Here is a 21,724-nt window from a genome sequence, read left to right on the forward strand (position 1 = left end):
TCCCAGAAATGATGTGATTTTACTGGTTTCGAATTTATTATAAATGAGAGCACATAAGCTATAACGATTGTGTAAATACGCAGTATACACAACACCATAATATTGTAAATGGTCTTCCAAATACCATAAATGCTCATTTCTGGTAACAAAAATACGTCTCATGCCACTTTCATGTATTTTTTTCATTAAATGCGCATCATACTGGCGTGAAATTTTCATTTTAGTTTACGATTAGAATACGAATTGTGCTTGTTTCTTTACAAATCTGATAGTCGCATCTCTTTTGAAGCCGAATAATATAGTTATACAAATAGGATCTGCATAAATAAGATGAGAAAATCTCATTTCGATGCGCATATTTGAATTCGTAAAACAAACCAAAGAAACAAAGAAACGTGTTTTTACCAGTTAGGTCAGCGCTGCACTGGTACGTTGTAATCAGCGCATGGCGGTATATTAAACCCATTTTTCGTCGATATTCACCCGACAAACCAACAGCGAACATGTTCCCTTGACGGAAGTTAACCGCGAGAAATGTGTAACATAAGCCGGCCTGTCGTAACTTCCAGATTTGACTACGGCGAACAATGCGATGCTCCCAGTGTTTGTTGTTTATCGGCGACTGCTCAACTTCGGCAAACTTTGCTTCCAACAAAGAGTAAAGAGTATACGAAGTCCGCGTTAATCACTTAAAATTTGATATCAGGTTATTGTTAAAAATACCTCCTTAGTGTTATCAGTGTTAAAACCTTTCTTTTCATAAAAGTATCATAATTTTCAGATGATTAACATTTAAGTATTGCTTCATTTGAAACTAGGTAATTAAAACATTAACTAATTCGTGTAATTAAAGGCATTTGAAAACAACAAAACACATATACGAATATATAATGAATGAATAGTTGACTTTGTTAATAATTAAATCATACTAAGCGTAGGCTTGAAACTGATTAATTTTAGTGTGACCAGTTACATAATAAGCAGTTTTACGTCTTAAGATTAACAGATATGAAACCAATTTATTATTACAAGGTGATACCCTGGGTGATCAGGTAGTTCCAAAATATGAACAGTGAGCATAAATGACTTAAAAACATAATGTTTAAATTATGTGAGTACTTTGAAAGGTTTTTTATTTATTATTAAACAAGTTTTATACTTGAAGAGATATTGAATAGTATTTGTCTTTGAACAGATTTTCATAAACTCAATACATTTTTTTACTTTCCGGTTATTTCGTGCCAACATATGTGTCGGTAAATATTCTGTAGTTAGGTTGATCACGTGACCGGCGAGTAACTGGTGATAAAGCTATGAAGAGCCAGAGACACTCGCGATAAAGGTGTTAGGAGATTGGAAATTCACACAATGGCTTCACACGACAGGCGGAGGAATGAAAGGAATTTATCACGGGTTACAATAGTGAGATGGGGCGTCCTACAGCCGAGGTAGTGGCCGCTTCTTGCTCTTCCGCAGCTCATCTGAGTAGTAGAGACTAACTATATTGTTCAATATGCGCTACAAAGGTTTCGTACTTTTCGCTATATATTATCTGTTGTTGCAGCCAAAATAAAAGATAAATGGGTCTTCATAAGAAACTTCAAGCTTTAAGAACATGAGGTCCACATTTAATTCGATCTTATTCTTTTTTAAATACCGAGTTTATTTTTGTTAAGAGTAAAACATTTTTCTGTAAGTACGGTATACATTTTCTAATTTCGAATACTCGACTACAAAATCAAGAAAGCCTTCGGAAAATAGTGTATAACCATGGACGTAAAAACGGAACATTTGCCATACACTAGATACGGAGGAGAGATTGGTGCTAATACACATCCAAAAAGGTTACATAATATGTTAATAACAAGTTGACCAACAAACTAACCAACTGATTAACACAAGTGCATGGAACTATGTTGCTATTACGCCTGAATGCTGTAAAACCTTAAGAAGTGTATTACTGAAGGAAAAAATACATAATAAACTGATTAGTCTTCAACTCTCATTGTCACATCTAAGAGCGGTGACGTTTTTCAACTCTATAATTTGTTCCGTGAACAGTTTATTTACGATTTATTAAAGAAGTGACAGTCCCCTATTAAATTCTAGAAAAAAGTTAACTAAACCGAACACAGTCAAGCTCCTAAAGGTATTAACATACATAACGCTTTAAAATTGAAAAATATAATAGCCCGCGGAGATATGTAAGACTAAGAGGGAAAGGTGGCGCCACCCGATACAAGGCAACGGCCTCGCAAGACAAAGGTCCTACAAGACAGCCAAATTAACCTCTTTAGCAGCAGCGATTAACCTTTCAGTGGGATCAGCTATAGCAAAGGTTAGTCGTTACCCTGCCACTATTTATGACGGGACCGTCCTCCCCCATCCTTCCGGCTCCTGCAAGGCTCATTAAATGCTCTCAAAGACACCTTACACAAATTAATATAGCATTTATGCTCATATTTATATAAATCGTGTTTTGCTATTTTTATTTTCTCTCAATGGTTTATATCACGTTCGCTTACTTCACTATGTTTATAAATAAAGATGGACTATTATCATAATTCAGTTATTCGCCTCGATTAAAAATAAAAAAGAAACCGAAGTAATTTAGTAAATTCAAAAATTCCTTCATCAACACTGCCATTGAATCTGAACTAACGTTTAACAGTTTTTACTTAAAAGGCGAATTATTTGAACAGTTAGCTTTTAGTATAGGAGTCAAGAGCTATTGTGCCTTGTAGAAAGGACAAACGAATTTTTCTATAAATCGATAGAAGAAATATCCGAAATTATTCTGAAATATGAAAGAAATTCATTGTCAGCCACACTAGTTTTAATGGAGGTTAAATGAGATGTATCAAAAGGGTGAAAATATCAAACGATAATTTTAATGTCGGATAAAATGTTTTAGCTTGATACAGTAAATTCGACCGTTAAACGCATAATTAATGATTATATGATCGTCAATCAACTGAATAAATAGACTGAAAGTCACCACTTTCAGCCAAATAGTTGGTCTGTATAAGGTTATCTGATGCTGATTTAATATCATTTACTTGTTTCAAGATTGGTTTTGAGTGTGTGATTGTAAAGAAAATATTATTTGAAAAAATCAATGTTTAATGTATTTCAACCTTTTCGGTAGCCACCCTTTTCATCTCTACAAAACTAGCACGTCTGACGATCAATTTCTTTCTTATTGGAAATTCCTCTAAATCCTATAAAATTCTACAACTTTCAAGAAAACCCCAAGTTATCTAGACTTTGACTCCAGACTCTTGGACTATTTATTTTGTTTAAAAAAATGTTTGCCTGTAAGTGTTAATCATAACAGCGCTTTTTGGATGTTACCTGCGTTCACACTATATCTTTAATATGCTCTCAATACAACTTATTATTTAAAACTTAAATGAGGAAAACGGTTACACGTGTCTACGCGGAAAAACCAATCACTTAACTTCACACAACCTACTTTGAGGAATCACAGAACTGACCTAGAAAAGTAATTTTAATTTTTTTACGCAAAAGTGGTAAACGCCCAAAAAATCCTGTTACCTTCACTCAGCTTTAATTAAATACAAATCGGGCTAACTTTTTGAAACGACAATAACTATAAAATATGTGTAAGAAGTTTTTAATTAAAAAAATTATACGTAAGTGTTAATCACTAAGGCAAGTGATAAAGATAAAATGCTATTATAAATCCAATAAGGGAATGGACAGTGTAGACGCAATGTTACGGTCCATCGTCCAGCGTAATGACTGCTTAAGGCCGGGGTAATCTGAACACACCTGCAGTACGGTTATGGAATGACTTACGTTTTATAGTTATTACGTCGAATGGCGTACTTAAATTTAGACAAACGAACCGTTATGTTCCCTTACCATTTGAATTAATTTCAAATCGTACAGAGGAGCGAGAAACAATTCTGTGTAAGTGGCAACGCATTTGTACGTGCGGTCGCGGGCTCACACATAAATGACAGTGGTGGAGGGGCCTACGAGGATAAAAAGAAGACGCGCGGCGCAAAGAAGGAGGGCCAAATAGGCGATGTCTCGCACAAGCAATTAAACGCTAAATCGCTCCAAACAAGTGTTCACGGGCCTCAGCGGGACTGCGGCGCGGTGATATCGGGCGGCGCTTGCCAAACTATTCAAATAAATGTCGCGATCCATTCTTTACCGCGTCCTTTTACTTGCCGCCAACTTATTGAGCTTCATACTTTCCACCCTCATATATTGCCCACTGCGGTGCTGCGCCCATCCCACACCCACACCTAGCCTCGCACCCTGCTGCACAAACGTTCGGTGTCGTATCGCTACACTTTTATTGGAAACGGAGTAAAACATTAATGGGAACAATAGCAACTTTACAATAGTAAAGGTGATCATAATACTAAATACTAATAATTATAATAAAATAATACTACTAATATTAGTACAAAAACTAAGTACTAATAATTTTAATAAAATAATACTAACTTCAATATTAGTATGGTTATACAACAAAGTTCCTAGTAAAGTGAATTAGAAACGAAGCAAAACATTAAAGGAAACACTAGTAAATTTCTCCATCTAAAGTAAAAGTGATCGTTACTAATATTAATTGTACTTAAATTTACATTGGTAGCCTACTCATGGTAACTTCTTATAAATACTAATCCAATAGTACTAATCTTAATAAAACCTATTGCTTGGATACTCTTGTTACGGAATTTTATTTGTATTAAGATTTGCGTTTAAGAATTTAGAATCGTTAGAAAACCAAAATGTAAAATTGTTTTGGCTGAATTGTACAAGTATACATTCAGTAATAACTTCGAATGCCTCAATATGTTTATACTTTGGGCAAGTACAACGCTCAGTCTTCTCATTATTAAACATAAAGAAGCGAAAGAAAGGAGAATACTTATTAATTATTAAACACTTATTTCAGCACAAACGAGTTGTTAACTTTAATGATGTAGTATTAATGCTGATACAAATTTTACTTTACATTAAATACACTGCACAGTTTAAAAATGTGATTGTAAATGTACGTTAATGCTTATGCTTATATAAAATATCGCAGATTTGGTTTACGGAGAATCACGACTAAGTCTTCATGATATAATATGTTTAGTATTTTATTCAGCACTTAGGTTGAAGTTACCAGTTCTTAAAATTGTTTTCAAGAGTCATATACACTTCCTAATTATTGCATTTATTCTTCCTAGCATCGAATAATGGTACGTATAATACTTATTTAAATATAAAACCGTATATTTTACTGATGAGACTTATTGTTAATTATGGTGTATTAGACTCGAAACCAACAAAACGTTGAAATCAAACTGGCTTTTAAAATAAACCTTTTAATATATTCCGTCCGTACCGAGAATATTCCCCACAGCAAACTTTATAGAGCTATATGAGAGCGGTTGTCTAGCGCTAGTGGCCTAGTGGGAATAGTGTTTTTGACTTAATTAAGCTAAAAGGTCGGATCCCGCGGTTTAGAACAATTGCAGCCATGAGGGGTTATTGACCGGCTGTGGTGGATTATGGACCCCCTCAGTTGGTCGTGATTACCTCTGGGTGAATCCTTCCGGCAAACAGCAAACTCATAAAACCACTGAAACTGCTCGAACTCCTCGCTACGTGGCGGAATTAATCACCTACGACTACCAGTCCCTTTAGTGACATGGCATGAATTTACTATCATACGTAATAAAAAAAGGAAAGTAAAACATTCCTACACTTATACTAGAAACATAGATACTACTGAGTACCTATACAAAAATTTATAAGGTTTTTATGAATGTATTACTTCAAATTACTGAATTTAATGCTTACCATAACTACATATTCCTAATATTAAATCGTTTACGTTACTTATCGTACATTAGTTATTTTGAAACATACATTATCATTATAACATATTTATAGACCGAAGAATGCAACTTTGAGGAGTGAGTCATTTTCGTGTAAAATAATAGTTGTACCAACAAACTCTACAGTTTGGTGTTTCAGATTAATTCAAATATTCTTTACTTTTTTAATTGAGTTTTCAAACTTGTGTACATTAAACATTTAAAACATCTAATATCCATTCTGAATCGTCCTTCTTAACAGGATTTATAGTCTGGGGCTGAATTACTTACCACACTAGTCCTTCGAGTCAAGTTGAAGATTCAGCATAATGACCTCTGGTATCTTGGTATGCCCAAAACAACGATTTTTCCTTACCAAGAGAAACTCAATCTATTACTATAAAATGCTATTACAATGATTTAATGGAGTAGAATTCGAATTCCTCTTCACCTGCTTCCTCCCTAAATTTATACTTCACAAATCTCGGCAGCTTCTTTGAGTGTGATATACAAATATATTATTATATTATTATGTGATACCATTTACTGTATTATACAAATAATTTGTAATTTGCCATCACAAGTTAATGTTGTTACATTAAAATAATGTAAACCTAAAATACATTTTGGTCTAAACTGATATACGTAAATACCAAGTTTTTACAATATTTTAATCTAAATTACACCATCTTATCTCAGCGTTACATGCAAAATGAGGATTGAATATTATCCTAAGTATATATCAAGAAATATATCAAGTAAATCAAAGAAGTCGAAGTTTGCAGTAAAGGTCTGTCGTAAATTCGTAATAGATATAGGGATCAAAGAGCCGGGAAGGTAAACAGCGAGTCGACCGAGGCGGGCTAAAAGAAGAACTGACGCGCGCAGCCTGAACGATTGCTCCACTTTGATAACAGAAACGAAGTAAAAGAACGCTGCGAGGTTTGGAAGCCAGAAATACACTTGGCCAAAATATACGAGCAATGGAAACCAGCTGTAGCGGCCGATCCTTGCCAAAACTTGGTGAAGGCAACCTAACGTCACGTCCATCGCGTGGACTCGTGAAAGTGCAACGATTACTTCTTATTACTCGTATATAGTAAGGGGAATTGTATACCTGCTTGCTTATTGCGTGATAGCGTAATGTAGGAAAAGTGATTTATAGTCATCTATAAAAACTTGGCATTTGTTTTTTACTCGACACTAGTTGAAGTTACTTCATGTTGTGAGATTTACTCAGTAAGTGTAATTTCGCTATCTGCATTATACTGGTAATAAAACAACACTTACCATTTTCCACGATATAACAATTTAATATAAACAGGTTCGTCGCTAATAAGTCAACAGCTGTTTATTGTGAGTAAAATTTGCATTATGGTTCATAAACACCGTCATAATGTTTCCGAATTTAAAGGTATTTCAGAAAAAAGTTTATAAATTTTTCTTTTTTATAACCTTTTTTTGACCTCAACTATATTAAATAAAAGAACTGTCCGAATTTGGTACAACGTTGTCGAGATTAGCGCTTAGAGTTTCTTTAAGAGTATTCTTTGTTATTATAATGATTATTAAATTAAACATGGAAATTGTTACTTTTAAGACGTTTCTTTATTACATTACAGTGAAGTGCCATTCATGTCAAACTGTCAAACACTTTCTCTTGAGTGTTTGAGAGAAGATTGATCTCAATTTAAGTAAGGTATTTTGCTCAATTGAAATATATTCAATAAGATCACTTTTAATTTGATACGCACCTGACTTTATTATTAGTTCCCCTTATACTTTACATTTGTGATGTTATTAGTTTTCATGAGATTTAACTCAATCATTCGTGTATATCTTTCACTGCTATATGTGAACTTTGAACATTCATTACATAAATACTAATAAATGGCCTGTGAAGAAAATCAGTACTCCACTAGAAAATTGCACAATTTTAATGTACTATATATCTAAGATAATAAACTAACTCAAAGGGCTTTTATTATTTTTCCTTACTTAGAGGGTTTAACAAGTATACAACACAGTCTGAAAGTGTCACCAGATGTTGTCACCACCTTTCAAGTCAGTATAAATAGCACGTAACGTCGTTTGGCACTTGAGAATTTTTCTTCAAGAAAAGGATCTTACAGGAAAGGATATTATTTTCGGCAAACACGTCGAGTGAGAATGGAGTTAAGAGGGGCATATTTTAAGGGAGGAAATATAGCAGTTAGCGTACTCACGGGAAGGTTGGCAACAGTGTGCGTTGTTAGGCGAGGCGGGTAGGTTCGTGTTTCACAGTAGACTATCCTTACACGTGCTTTGTTCCACACCCTCTTTTGTAAACGACTTACTTTGACTACGCATCACTCCTAATTTGGCCCTACTCTTAACAAATTTTTGGAATTGCAAAGGTTTTTTACCTCATCTCTGTTTTCTCATGAAGATACTCTTTAAAACATACAAATTCAAAAAGTCTGTCTCTAAATCTTATTCTCTATTTTTGAAAAAAAAAAGATACAACAGAGGTTTAAGTGGTGCCAAAGATCTATTCAAACATTATCAGACTTCAAATCAGAGATATACATATTCTTAATACCAACCAAAATTAAAGAAATAACGTGTTATAGAAAATCCTCTTTACCTATATCTATACTAAAAATATTTTATAATATATAAAATATAATTTTTATATATTATATAAAAATCTAATGGTACCTATCTGTGTACGTGTGTGTTTTATTTAATAAAGCACAAGTAAGGATTGCTAAACCGAGTTTACTGGAATTTCACATGAACGTTCTTAGTCCGTTAAGTTCCGTTAGTCTCTGGTTAACATAGAGGCATGTTCCTATTTCGAAAATGTTAACGGGCCACGTCTCATTGATCTCTAAAATTGTGAAAAATCTCATTTTGATCTAAAGTTGCTTCGAGTAAACAAATTATTTGAAAAAGCCTAATAATGTAAATAACTATTCTGTGTAAACATTGTTTTATAACAGCATATTTTAAAGTAATTTGGCTTAAAATTTAAATTTGTTTAAGTTTATAGTCTTAAAGGCATAGAGGCATGAAAGTCACAATGGATTGAAACATGGTTGACGGTAACAAAACTTCTTGTTTTAACTTTTCCAGAAATCGTTGTAAAGAGCAAAGACTTTATCGAGATACCTATCTTAGTTGTCTTATGACCGAAGTAGGCTTCTCGGACCTCTTTATGTACATTTTTTAACGGGGAAACAAGGGAAAATCAACTATGACACGAAAAATTAAATTACAGACAGGAGTAAATTACAATAGCCATACATATACACTTTTTTAAAGATATTTCCTTGATCAACAAGGCAAGCTCAACATTGGCATCGGAAATATAATTCACCTAAACCAGAAATGCTCATACACGTGCAAAACCTACCAAATTACGTGTAACTGCTAGATAATAATTCAAATTAAACAACGATTGTTTGACTTGATAAATGAAAATTGTTGTATAACATTAATACGCACATAATCATTTCTCTCCTAAATACATTTAAAACAAACGGGTGAAACATAATTTTCAATTTATAATTATTTCATTGTCGGTTAGTGACTAGGCATTAAAACTTTAATCCAACATTTAAATCGAAATTTTTTCTTTTATAATATACACTTTTACAATATACACAGCATAGAGGAAAAAAGAGAGTAATTAAATTTGACGCATGCACGCGCAATCAGCAGTGGGGGGAGGAGTGCGCCAAAGATAGCCAATGATTGATGGCTCGCGGGCCAGCGAGTGAGGCAAGGCCCAGTGACGTCACGCAATTAGTCATCCTGTTACCGGAGCAAAGTTCAACGAGGCTTTTTACACAGCGAGCGCTGCGCGAGAGTACCGCAGAAAAACGGCGGTAGACTGCCATCTCCGGCTCCTGCTCCAGCAATTTATGTCGAAAGAAGGAAACGCCATGTCCACATTCGTCATGCTTATTAAAAAGCTTATTTACTCAAGCGTCGGATGAAAAATGCTCCTTTCCGACAGAGAGAGACAGCCGGACGGACAGACAGACGAGTCGGTGTTGCGCAATGCTGTATTGTACGCCGCTATCAGTCGTTCATCATTGCCGACGAAACGTCAGCTCAAAATCTGTTTTTGTTCAGATTCTGACATAATTGCTCTTAACTGATTTGTCTGTGACGTAATCAAACTAAAAGATGTGTCAAACAATTGACAAGCATTCTTTTGCAATCGTTTCATTGTAGTAATTGGTATGACATTCTCGTTTTGCAGGCCACCCATGAGATGGTTAGGATTCTTTCCATTCTATCCATTTAGCTTTATTTAGAGTGTTTAATTACAGTTGTTTATGACGATATTCATACTATTCTTAGTGTCTGAATGAATTATCGAGGAAAGTTAATAGCAATTCTAATTTCATTTTGGGATAAAAATACACTTAATCAGTGTATTGTATCCACTTTAAAATTATATATCATAATTTACATATTTATATACACATAACTTTGTCTACTAGAACGACCGATATTAAAAATTGTGTCTCAAGTACGCACTGTACACGAAAAACCCTCGGACATTCTTGTCTGCCACCTTTTTTTATAAGTTGTATTTTTGGTCTGAAAATAGATAGCCACAGTAGAAAAAATTGGGTATTTTCGGATGTTTATTCATTGTTTATATTGGAATGGTAGACACGCACGCTTTCATATTATCTCGTCAACATGTTTAAGTTGCATATGTTTAGACGCTATATCACTTAGTTATTTATCTCTTGAAGTATTTAAGCATTTTATAATTTATAATTTTAACCAAGAAACTTAATTATTTGTAAACACCGGTATCAGTTTCAGTAACCTACAGATCTAGACAGTTATGATTCATCGTTACCCCTTCGCTTAATCTTTACTCTCTTAAGCTGTACATAAACATAAAATTATATTCTTACTTCTTATTGACTTATAATTTCTTAAGTTACTGAAAACCCCCGTTATTAATGGTAAGTAATGATGGTTAAGCTTGAATGCACTCGACAATTTGCGGAGCAGTCAATACCGATTATTGGTTAAATGAAGCTTTGTGTATTTAGTTCTTAGAACTATTGTTACAGTTATTTGTTAAGCGTCTGCCCTTTGCTGAAATAACAACTGTAGGTAGTATATACATAATTCTCAGTAATTTAATATTCGAGAATCCTTTTTAAATCTAGGGAATTTACAAAAAAACAATTCAGTTTTGTTTAAACACATATTTGTAACCCTTACAATATACTGAGTGTTTCAATATTGCCCCCCCCCCCCGACAATATTTAGCTTTAGACTGTAGAATAAATACCCTTAAGGGATTTTTAGTGACATACATTTAATGATGTCATTTAATTTTAACATGGCTTCTTTCTTCCCCTAAATGGGGGTAAAATACCTTAAGGGTATTTATTCTACAGTCTAAAGCTAAATATTGTCGGGGGGGGGGGGGTAAAATAGAATGACATAGACCCTTAATGAGGGTAAAATAGAATGTTTAATAGTATGACCCATCCCATAATAACACATAAAGAAATTTTTTTTAAAGAGTAAACTAAGGAAATGAGAATTAGACTTTTTTACAAACGGATTCAGTTTAAAGACAAAACTCTCAATTTATCGTTACTTCGGACAGAATTATTTTGAAGCCTTTAGCTTTTAGCACCTTTTATAAAAAAACTACAGTCACGCCATGTATATGATTGGGTTGTTAAAAACTATTATTCTTCCCGAAAATGTGGGTTTCGGGAAGCAAAAAACATTCAAACGTTATATAACCAATTTAATTTATAATCTAGAAGAGTCCAATTTGATTTAACACGGACTGCACTGACATACGTAACGAGTAAACCCTTACGTATGACCTAATTGCTGAGAATAAATATTTTAAGAATATTTAATTATGCAGGAGTACATACATACCTTTTTATACTTACCTTGTAAGTTAAGTTTACAAAGCATATGCATGTTTTGAATTTGTAATGGACTATTGTTTGTTATGCCGAATTTTATGTAAAAACGCATCTTTGAAGAGTGCGTCTCAAAAAGTTCACTTTAAAGAACAGCCTATTAAGATTTCCAATTTCTGCTATTCATTACGTGTTAACATTTCTTTCTACGCTATATATTATTTTCAAAATATACGTGTGAAATTTTTGTGTAGATCTGGCATTACGGAGAAAAACCTTTCAGAACATGTGAAAAAAGTATAAGTTGGATTAGGTATTGAATGAATATTCAAAGTTCTAAAGGTAGAGTATTTTGGCGCTCATAAATGATTTCTAGTCAACGTCTGTTACTTTCAGTTCTGCTTACAGGCATCAGGTTATTTTCAAACGAAACGGTTGGGGCGTTTCCGCCGCAAATCAGTTTAGTGTTGCCATTTATTCCCTTTTGTGCACGACAAAACACAATTACAGGATCCCCAGTGATGCGTGTTGTCTCTAATACCACAACTTCAGCTGAGAGCAATGCTTCTTCTGTGCTCAAAAATGTAGGTGTGGCCATCGTTCCAGTTCTTGGGGAGGAAAAAAATGAACAATTTAACAGTGAACATGGAAATAAAAAGTTAGCTCAAGGATCTACATTACATTATGTATATTTAAAAGAATATTTGTCAGCACTGTCCAGGGATATTTTCTAATATAACGCAGTAGTATAATATAATTTTAATTTACTACTATAATTTTACAATTTTTATATACTTCGCTTTTTACAATAATCGATAAAATTATATTGATAAAAATAAAGTTCCAAGTTATCCAGTATCTTTGTAACAAATTACCGCGTGTAAATTATCCGGCTCGATGCTAACTAGTGTGTAAGGAATGTTCTTAAAAATAGAAAAAAATCGAAAGTTCAGGATTTTTTGCAATTACTTTTCTTTGTGAACATGCCAGAATCATTCTAAAGTCAAGTTTCACAATTCTTTAGCTCCTCATCTAATACTGAATCAACTTTTGATATCATAAGATTTCTGATGTAGGGCCTAGCCCTGGATCAATTCCATGCTTTTTAACACATTACATGCTTATCTACTCGCACTTGAAATTGGCTACTCTTATATAAATACTAAGATTTAAGATTAATAGTTTAAAGGAATTATAATTTGGGAACTGGACTCTTCCAATGTTACACTGACTGGATTTTTTGTGTAGCACCTTGTAAAAAAAAGTTACCGATCCAAGAAAATTGATTTAAATATTCCCATTATTACTCCTGGTAATGTTGCAAATTATCCTAATGTAGAGATATAATTGGTAAGTACACACCAACTATCTAGACCTCCCTCATTGCTTCGACCATATTGTGGGCTATTAATAATATAAAATAAATAAACACTTAAGAGCTCACTTTCAATCATCATTATTTCCATTTTTAAAATGTTTTATTAGTTTTCCTTTTCCATTGTTTCTAATACAACGAGTTTTTTTTCTATAACAGATCAAATATTAATATGAAAAACTGTCTAGCTTCAAGGAAAGAGTAATATTATTTGAATACCGTTATTTGCCCGTAGTGAGACCGTCAGAATGATTAATTTATAGTTTAGCCACGTAAGAACCCTGTTCATTGCAATTTTCAATGATACATGTTTAGTATCTCAACGTTTATTACTATTTTTACATTGCCTGTGCTATAAAAGATATACTAGACCATATTTGAAGTTTATTATTTGAAACCCATCTTGTAACTTTTTCATCTGAAACATCTGGTAATGAACTGAGTGTATGACAAGAATTAGGCCTAGTTATATGTTTAGGCATACCACCTTTCCCTCTCCAGATAATACAAACTCGCATGTAAGTGCCTATATAGGCACAGTACCGTCTAAAATATATTATGCATATATTATGAATTAACAAACTAAAACATACTTAACGGAAATTACAGGCCAGAACATCAATAGAAATACACGACTGACAATAGAGGTAATTAAACCACACACACAATGCAAAAACTTAAAAGACAATTCCCTCCGGACATTAGAACAATAAATACATCAACAGTGAGGAAGCATAAAAGTGAACATTTCACAATATAACTTATATAATGACTTATGTAACTATAGCAATGATGCTCCACTTATCACTTAGGCACGTATTATAAATTACGCAAAGTACACAATAAATTAAAATTAATACATTTTTATCTTTATCGATTTTCAGTTACTAAAACGTGGGTAATCGCTACATTCTCTTCGTGTATATGTAAAACTTAATTACTTACTGTCATTGCATATGGCCAACTCAAAATATGGGTCGTAACTAAAAATGTTACTACAGATATTAAACTTTTTACTTAACATTCACATATATCAGGTCACATTTCTTTGCACTAAACTCAAAACGAAATAACTACACCATGATATTATACGTAATTTTTAACATATATATATATATATATATATATATATATATATAATATATATGTTTTATATATATATATAAACAATATTAATGGATTAGACGAGCCGGACTCACTAATTATTAATTGACAGCGACGAGAGGAGCTCATTAATTACGTAACAAGTAAATGATTAATTTGTTTATTGGCAAATTATTAAGAGACTTTTATCAATAGACTAAGGCTGCTTTATTAATGAAACACATTTACTACAGTCGAAAGACAACAAAGTGTTCAGTTGTGGAACGGAAGGTATGCCAATAATCGACAGGGTAAACGCTGCGTCGGCTACCACAGTTATGAGCCGCTGTAGATGTTCAAGTAAAGCTGTAGGGGTGCAAGCAGGCGGGGTGTACCCTTCAACCCCGAACTTTTGTATCCACAGACGCTCCACAGCGCCGCCCCGCGACGCCTGGCGTGTTATTAACCATAGTTAATCGCTTAACTTGACACACGCGTTACAGGTACTGCTTAATAATAGCAATCTACGTCACGCCTGCCTGGTAGAGCTGATATAGTACTGCCACTGTCTAGGCAGGATCATACAATAGCAAGTTCGCTGTAGCATTTCGCTTAACCTGACAGACTAGTTATATTTACTGCATAATACCAGCAATCTATCCCACAACTTACTGGCTGAGGTAATATAGCACTGAGTCACTGCACAGGTTGGTTCATTAAATGACAAGTTCGCAATAGAATTTCGCTTAACGTAACATACGAGTTATAGATACAGTTTATAACAGCAATCTACATCACACTCGACTGGCTGAGGTAATATGGCACTGAGTCACTGCCTAGATTGGATCATTCAGTGGCAAGTTCACTGTAGCATTTCGCATAACCTGACACAACGAGTTATAGTTACTGCTTAATAACAGCAATCTATCTCACGCCTTCCTGGCTGAAGTAATATAGCACTGAGTCACTGACCAGGCTGGTTCATTAAATGACGAAGTTCGCTATAGAATTTCGCTTAACCTGACATACGAGTTACAGATACAGCTTTATAACAGCAATCTACATCACACTCGACTGGCTGAGGTAATATAGCACTGAGTCACTGCCTAGATTGAATCATTAAGTGGCAAGTTCACTGTAGCATTTCGCATAACCTGATACACGAGTTATAGTTACTGCTTAATAACAGCAATATATCTCACACCTTACTGGCTGAGGTAATATAGCACCGAGTCACTGCCTAGATTGAATCATTAAGTAGCAAGTTCACTGTAGCATTTCGCATAACCTGATACACAAGTTATGGTTACTGCTTTAATAACAGCAATCTACATCACGCTCGACTGGCTGAGGTAATATAGCACTGAGTCACTGCCTAGATTGAATCATTAAGTGGCAAGTTCACTGTAGCATTTCGCATAACCTGATACACGAGTTATAGTTACTGCTTAATAACAGCAATCTATCTCACACCTTACTGGCTGAGGTAATATAGCACTGAGTCACTGCCTAGATTGAATCATTAAGTGGCAAGTTCACTGTAGCATTTCGCATAACCTGATACACAAGTTATGGTTACTGCTTAATAACAGCAATCTATCTCACGCCTTACTGGCTGAGGTAATATAGCACTGAGTCACTGCCTAGATTGAATCATTAAGTGGCAAGTTCACTGTAGCATTTCGCATAACCTGATACACAAGTTATGGTTACTGCTTAATAACAGCAATCTATCTCACGCCTTACTGGCTGAGGTAATATAGCACTGAGTCACTGCCTAGATTGAATCATTAAGTGGCAAGTTCACTGTAGCATTTCGCATAACCTGATACACAAGTTATGGTTACTGCTTAATAACAGCAATATATCTCACACATTACTGGCCGAGGTATTATAGCACTGAGTCACTGCTCATGCTGGTTCATTACATGGCAAGTTCGCAATAGAATTTCGCTTAGCCTGACATACGAGTTATAGATGGAGATTATAACAGCAATCAATATCACACTCGACTGGCTGAGGTAATATAGCACTGAGTCACTGCCTAGATTGGATCATTCAGTGGCAAGTTCACTGTAGAATTTCGCTTAACCTGACACACGAGATATAGGTTCTGCTTAATAACAGCAATGTTCCTCCAAACTGCCTGGCTTTGTTATTAAAGCATTCAGTCACTGTCTGGGTAGACTAGAACATTCAATGGTACGTTCGCTGTACGCTTAACCTGACACACGAGTTATAGGTGCTGCTTAATAACAGCAATCTACCTCACACCAACCTAGCAGTGCTAATAAAGCACTGAGTCACTGTGTAAGCTGGATCATTTAATGGCAAGTTCAGTGTAGCATTTAGCTTAACTTGGCATACGCGTTAAAGGTATTAAATGTGGTTTATGTTGCTATTATAAGACTAACGAATAGACATAGTATTTCCTAAAATTATATTTTATTAATCTGCACAAAGTGTGAGAATATGAACTAAAAATTAAAAGCATGTAGCAAAATTACGAAATTATCTCAGTTTAATAATTGACTACATGTATATATGTATAGTGAGAATTTATTTTAAATAATAAAAAAACTATATGGGTTTTTATCATTAGAACGTCTTTACTTTCGTAGGAGATTCTCCATTTAAGTTTCGACAAGTACTTTATAACTGCACTGTACTTTATAACATTTCCAATTAAAACTAAAAAGACAGACTACATTTTGACAAAGAAGTTTGTCAGAGATTCATACTATTAATATTTAAATACCATTTTTTTAGAGTTGTAATGTATTTTGTATAATTCGTAATGAACTTTTCAGATAAAATGCCGTATTAAATTCGGTAAAAGCTAATGGTGGTATTTCATTCCATAGTGGTAAAGGGATTCCAAAGAAAAGTACAGTAATCTGAACCGCCCACAACTAACCATGAACGAGTATACGTCTAAAATATGTTAAGCAGATCTAGGTTAGCCTGCTCTTAGCAGGGTTGGACCACTCATGGAATATCAATACCAGCGATGGCTGTACGAGTAACTGTAGAGCAGACGATATAAAGCTAAGTCAAGGATTACCTGAATGAGAGGAGAATGCTGAGGAGCAGAAGAGTGTACGCGCGATGTGTACTGCCCGAGCGCTCGCAACCCACTGCCGCGCCGGCCCCACTCCCTTCCCACGACTCAATAATGCGGTTACCATAGCAACCAAGAAATGCTCTCAATTACACGAGATTATTGTTGAGTTCCGCCTGGCCAGTCCATTAAATGTCACTTCAGCTTAACGCTGACCTTCTGCTGGCAGAGTTGTCTCCGAGAGAGGAATCACCATCGACATTGGCATTCATATGGAGCCCGTCTGTCAGTCTTCATTTAGCGCGATGGCGACACAAGACTATGTCACTTTACCGGAATAGCATTTCAATGCGTTAAGTACGTTCAGGAAACATAACACTGATTTTATAAATTATGTAATTTTAAATGTAATTTACAATGAAAGTATTGAAATTTAAAAAAAACTGTACTATTAAGGTGTCGGCAATCCAAATTTAGTAAAGAAAAAACTCTTCCACCACAAAGAACACAATTTAAAATTAAATGCAGCAGAAAATGGGTACACCAACTAAAAATATTATCCGAGATAGTAATTCCAAGGTTGAACACAGTTTGATAAGGCTATCTCGGTTATGACAAGATTATCGCTATCCTACGCGTTTATAGCACTGGGGAAACACTGCTAAAGTTCAGCTCTGCTCTTTTCATAACATTGGCTGGTGAATTATAAAAGTTATACAATTTTTCTGTACAAAAGGACCTATGTACTAACGGACTGAAGTTATATATCCATGACACCAAAACATATTTATTTAGTTTGTTAATATGTAACTACATGTATTATATAGCCTAATAAATAACGTATTACATTCAATTATTAAAATATAATTCACAGATATAATCAATTCGTATATTCTCTGTAACAAAAAAAAAAATATAACTTTTGAAACATAGTAGAGTTGTATAGCTTTTAAGATCAGATAGCTTTCGTACCAGTTCAGACTTATGATAATTAATTGACTTCGAATAAATGCCTAGTAGTCAGGAGATATATCCTTATGAACTACAAGTCCTGTATCCTCGGATATCAGATACAAATTTACATATATAAATAAACTATAATATATATATATATATATATATATATATCAAATAGTTTGAGGAACTAATGAAACAATTAAATATAATAAAATTACGAGCGCATAGTATTATACCGGTTCGGTAATTACGATAATTTTCTTCAAATTAGTACGCAATAGTATATACACTATACCCTGAATGACAGTCACTTTATTGAAGGGTATATTAATAACATTGGAAACATATAAACCTAAATATGTGTAGTATCTGATAAAACAATTAGCTATAAATTGATCAGGGGTAATCCACACAATATATATCAGTTCAGGAATTATGGTCATGTTAGTGAATCTGTGTGCACTAATCTGGATTATATCCTCAGGATTTCGGTCTCATTTTCAGCGGTCTTAATGCATACCATTTGGAAATGTTTTTAATCGAAATAGTTTTAATAGCCATTAAAAGCTATCAGCGAAAATATGAGCACGGATAAATTTTCTGTTATGTGTCGTTTCACGAATTATGATAACTGATACGATCAGGAGACAATACCGGGTCGTCGATATTCAGGGATATGGATAACAACTTCGGAAAGTTTATGTCTAAATAGTCGTAGGATCTGACAAAACAATTAAAGATATAATAATTATGATCCCGAACGACTCCCATATTATGATATTATTTCAGGACTTATCGTAACTGACCCAGTTTAGTGCATACTAATCAGAACATATATCATCAGGATATCGGACACTGTATTCAGGGGTCGTCTGGAGACTCGACCTGCTGGCCGCAAATCAATATCCACTCGGATAACATGTTCTGCTCCAGTATAACATGTGTAACTGTTATAGTGTTGCACGCTGTGGCGAGGACATTCGACTGGACCTTGACCACAAATACACAAATTCCTCTTTAAAATTCAGCAAAATACAGAAATGTGGGTGTACATTTGAACACACGTGGTCGATATATTTTGTAATACTCATTGAACTATGAATTATTCGCGTAGCGCTATTCCTATTGAGGCAAAAACATTTTCTAATGTATGTTGATAAATTCTACCAACACAGGATAAAAAACCTACGGATTAATTTTTGATTAACTTAACAAACAGATAGACATTTTAAATTGTATGGGACACACTGTAAGTTATTTATACACATAATTTCTTTTGTTATTGGCTGGGTGTTAGCGAAGCCTACATTTTGAATGGATGGGAAATTTTGATTTCTGTTTGTCTATTAGTCTGTCTTCCGCACGATATGTCGATAACGAACTAACCTATAGACTTGAAATTGTGAACTTCATTTTTATATCGTTAATATCGAGTTCGATGATAGGGCACGTCTCTCCACAGGATTTGAATGAGCGTAAGCGTACATTTGTACATCAGTCTTATGAGTAGTCGTAATGACAATGAAATAATAACTCAATTAATTAATTTGTGAATAAATAGAATACAACCATAAGGTATTTTAAAATGATCTTAATGCAATCTTCGTTGTTGTTTACTGAGGGATACAAACATATATTTTCTATACGATTTCCTATATATCCGTGTCCGTAACAAATTTAAATAATGAAATGAACTGTAGACTTAAAGTTTGCATACAAATTCAGCGAGTCTGCTACGCGACACGTTATGTGGCGTATTCCTACCTTGTGGATATTGAGAACTTACTTTTGGGAACATAAAAACCAGACGTGGCTCTAATACTGATAAGGGGTGCATACATTATAAATACCGTTCCTAAAAACTTCAGACATTCACCTAAAGAAAATAATAGCAGTGTTGAGAGTAGCTGTGCGTGGGCGCTGAACCAATACGCCTATTATATTCAGTTAATACTGGCATTGTATCACTGTATCACTGATGTATGATTACTGTGCGATACATCAGCCACTGTATTGTACAGTGAGACAATGGATTGTTAGCCACAATCAATCAATACATGGAATCGCCACCGCGTCACTGTTGACAGTAAAGCAGATAAACTAAGCTGTATATAGTATTATTTACAGTCATCGGGCACCATCGCTTACACTACGACCTCACGTATGTTCGTCAAAACCTGACTCAAATTACCTCCGCGAATGCATTTTGAAACCTTAAGTAAACTCACAGTACAGTTATGATTGTACGTTCTATAATGAATTGGTTGGTTATTTTTTTATCAAGGAACCAGGCAAATATAAAAATCATGGCATATTAATTTTTAGGCAAACCTAACAATAAATATGCCATGATATTCCTAAAAAAGGGTCAAAACACTAATTTAAAATTATTACGTAAATTACGGTTTAGTATTAAAAACGGAATATTTGGGCAGGAAATAATAAGGCTTATCGTAAAGAGTGCACTCGGGCTCTAAGGGCTGAAAAGGGTGAGGCAATCTGTATATCAGTTCCACGTTTCGGGTACAAGTAAATCACAGCATCGAGTCATATATTAGTTACCTATTCTATTACTTATATTTCTTACTGTACAAATTTACTTATTGTTTTCTCCTTTGTTGTCAACAGTATAAAAACGTTTTAAAACAATTTCGACCACCTGTGTTTCTGGAAAAAATCAAGAGCCATTCCCATTGATTGTTATGTAATTTCCTATCCCCTCCCACCAGAAAAGATCCTTCATTTGTACAATATAAGGATATGATATTCAACTAGTCTTAAGTATAATGTTTTAACTGCCTAAGTGTACGTTTTCACTGCAAGTACAAACTCAGTGATTGAGTTTCATTGTTCTTAACGACAAGATCACATTTAAATAATAAACCGTAAATAATTTATATCAGCGGTTCCTACCTTTTAATGGAGCTTCGTTGCAAATTGTATCTGGAACAGAGTAAACAAAATAAGTAACAACAATTGCAATGAAACAACGTTTTACTATATGTTAGATGTTACCTATATTAATAAGTTCAATAATTAAATATTTAGATTCATCAAGTTTTTATTCGTAACGGACAACACTAAGAGACCTTTGCCTTTTGGTTGCAAGATAAGCTTTGTATGACCAGCGCATTTGCTAACTTGGCACAACCATGTGATCAATACTGACTACCGCACCAAGCTGTGAGGCGACGAGCGAGTGATCAAGTAAACGATCCACACATCGATAATACTCGTTACAAGGCTAAGCGCTGTATAACTAACTCCTTTGTTACTTTGAACAACCATGTGATCAATACTGACTACCGCACCAAGCTGTGAAGCGACGAGCGAGTGATCTTGTAAACGATCCACACATCGATAATACTCGTTACAAGGCTAAGCGCTGTATAACTAACTCCTTTGTTACTTTGAACAACCATGTGATCAATACTGAATACCGCACCAAGCTGTGAGGCGACGAGCGAGTGATCAAGTAAACGTTCCA

The 21,724-nt window shown here is 34.4% G+C and overlaps 1 long non-coding RNA gene across 1 annotated transcript in view; it reads right to left on the minus strand.

The window, feature by feature from the left end:
• LOC124362554 overlaps positions 1-21,724 on the minus strand; it is a 257,948-nt gene that overhangs the window by 92,181 nt on the left and 144,043 nt on the right. Inside the window, exon 5 of the long non-coding RNA XR_006922476.1 lies at positions 21,151-21,180. This is a non-coding gene — a long non-coding RNA (uncharacterized LOC124362554). The remainder of the gene's footprint in view (positions 1-21,150; positions 21,181-21,724) is intronic.

This window comes from Homalodisca vitripennis, chromosome 5 (genome assembly GCF_021130785.1).
Source record: "Homalodisca vitripennis isolate AUS2020 chromosome 5, UT_GWSS_2.1, whole genome shotgun sequence".
Lineage (NCBI taxonomy): Eukaryota > Metazoa > Arthropoda > Insecta > Hemiptera > Cicadellidae > Homalodisca > Homalodisca vitripennis.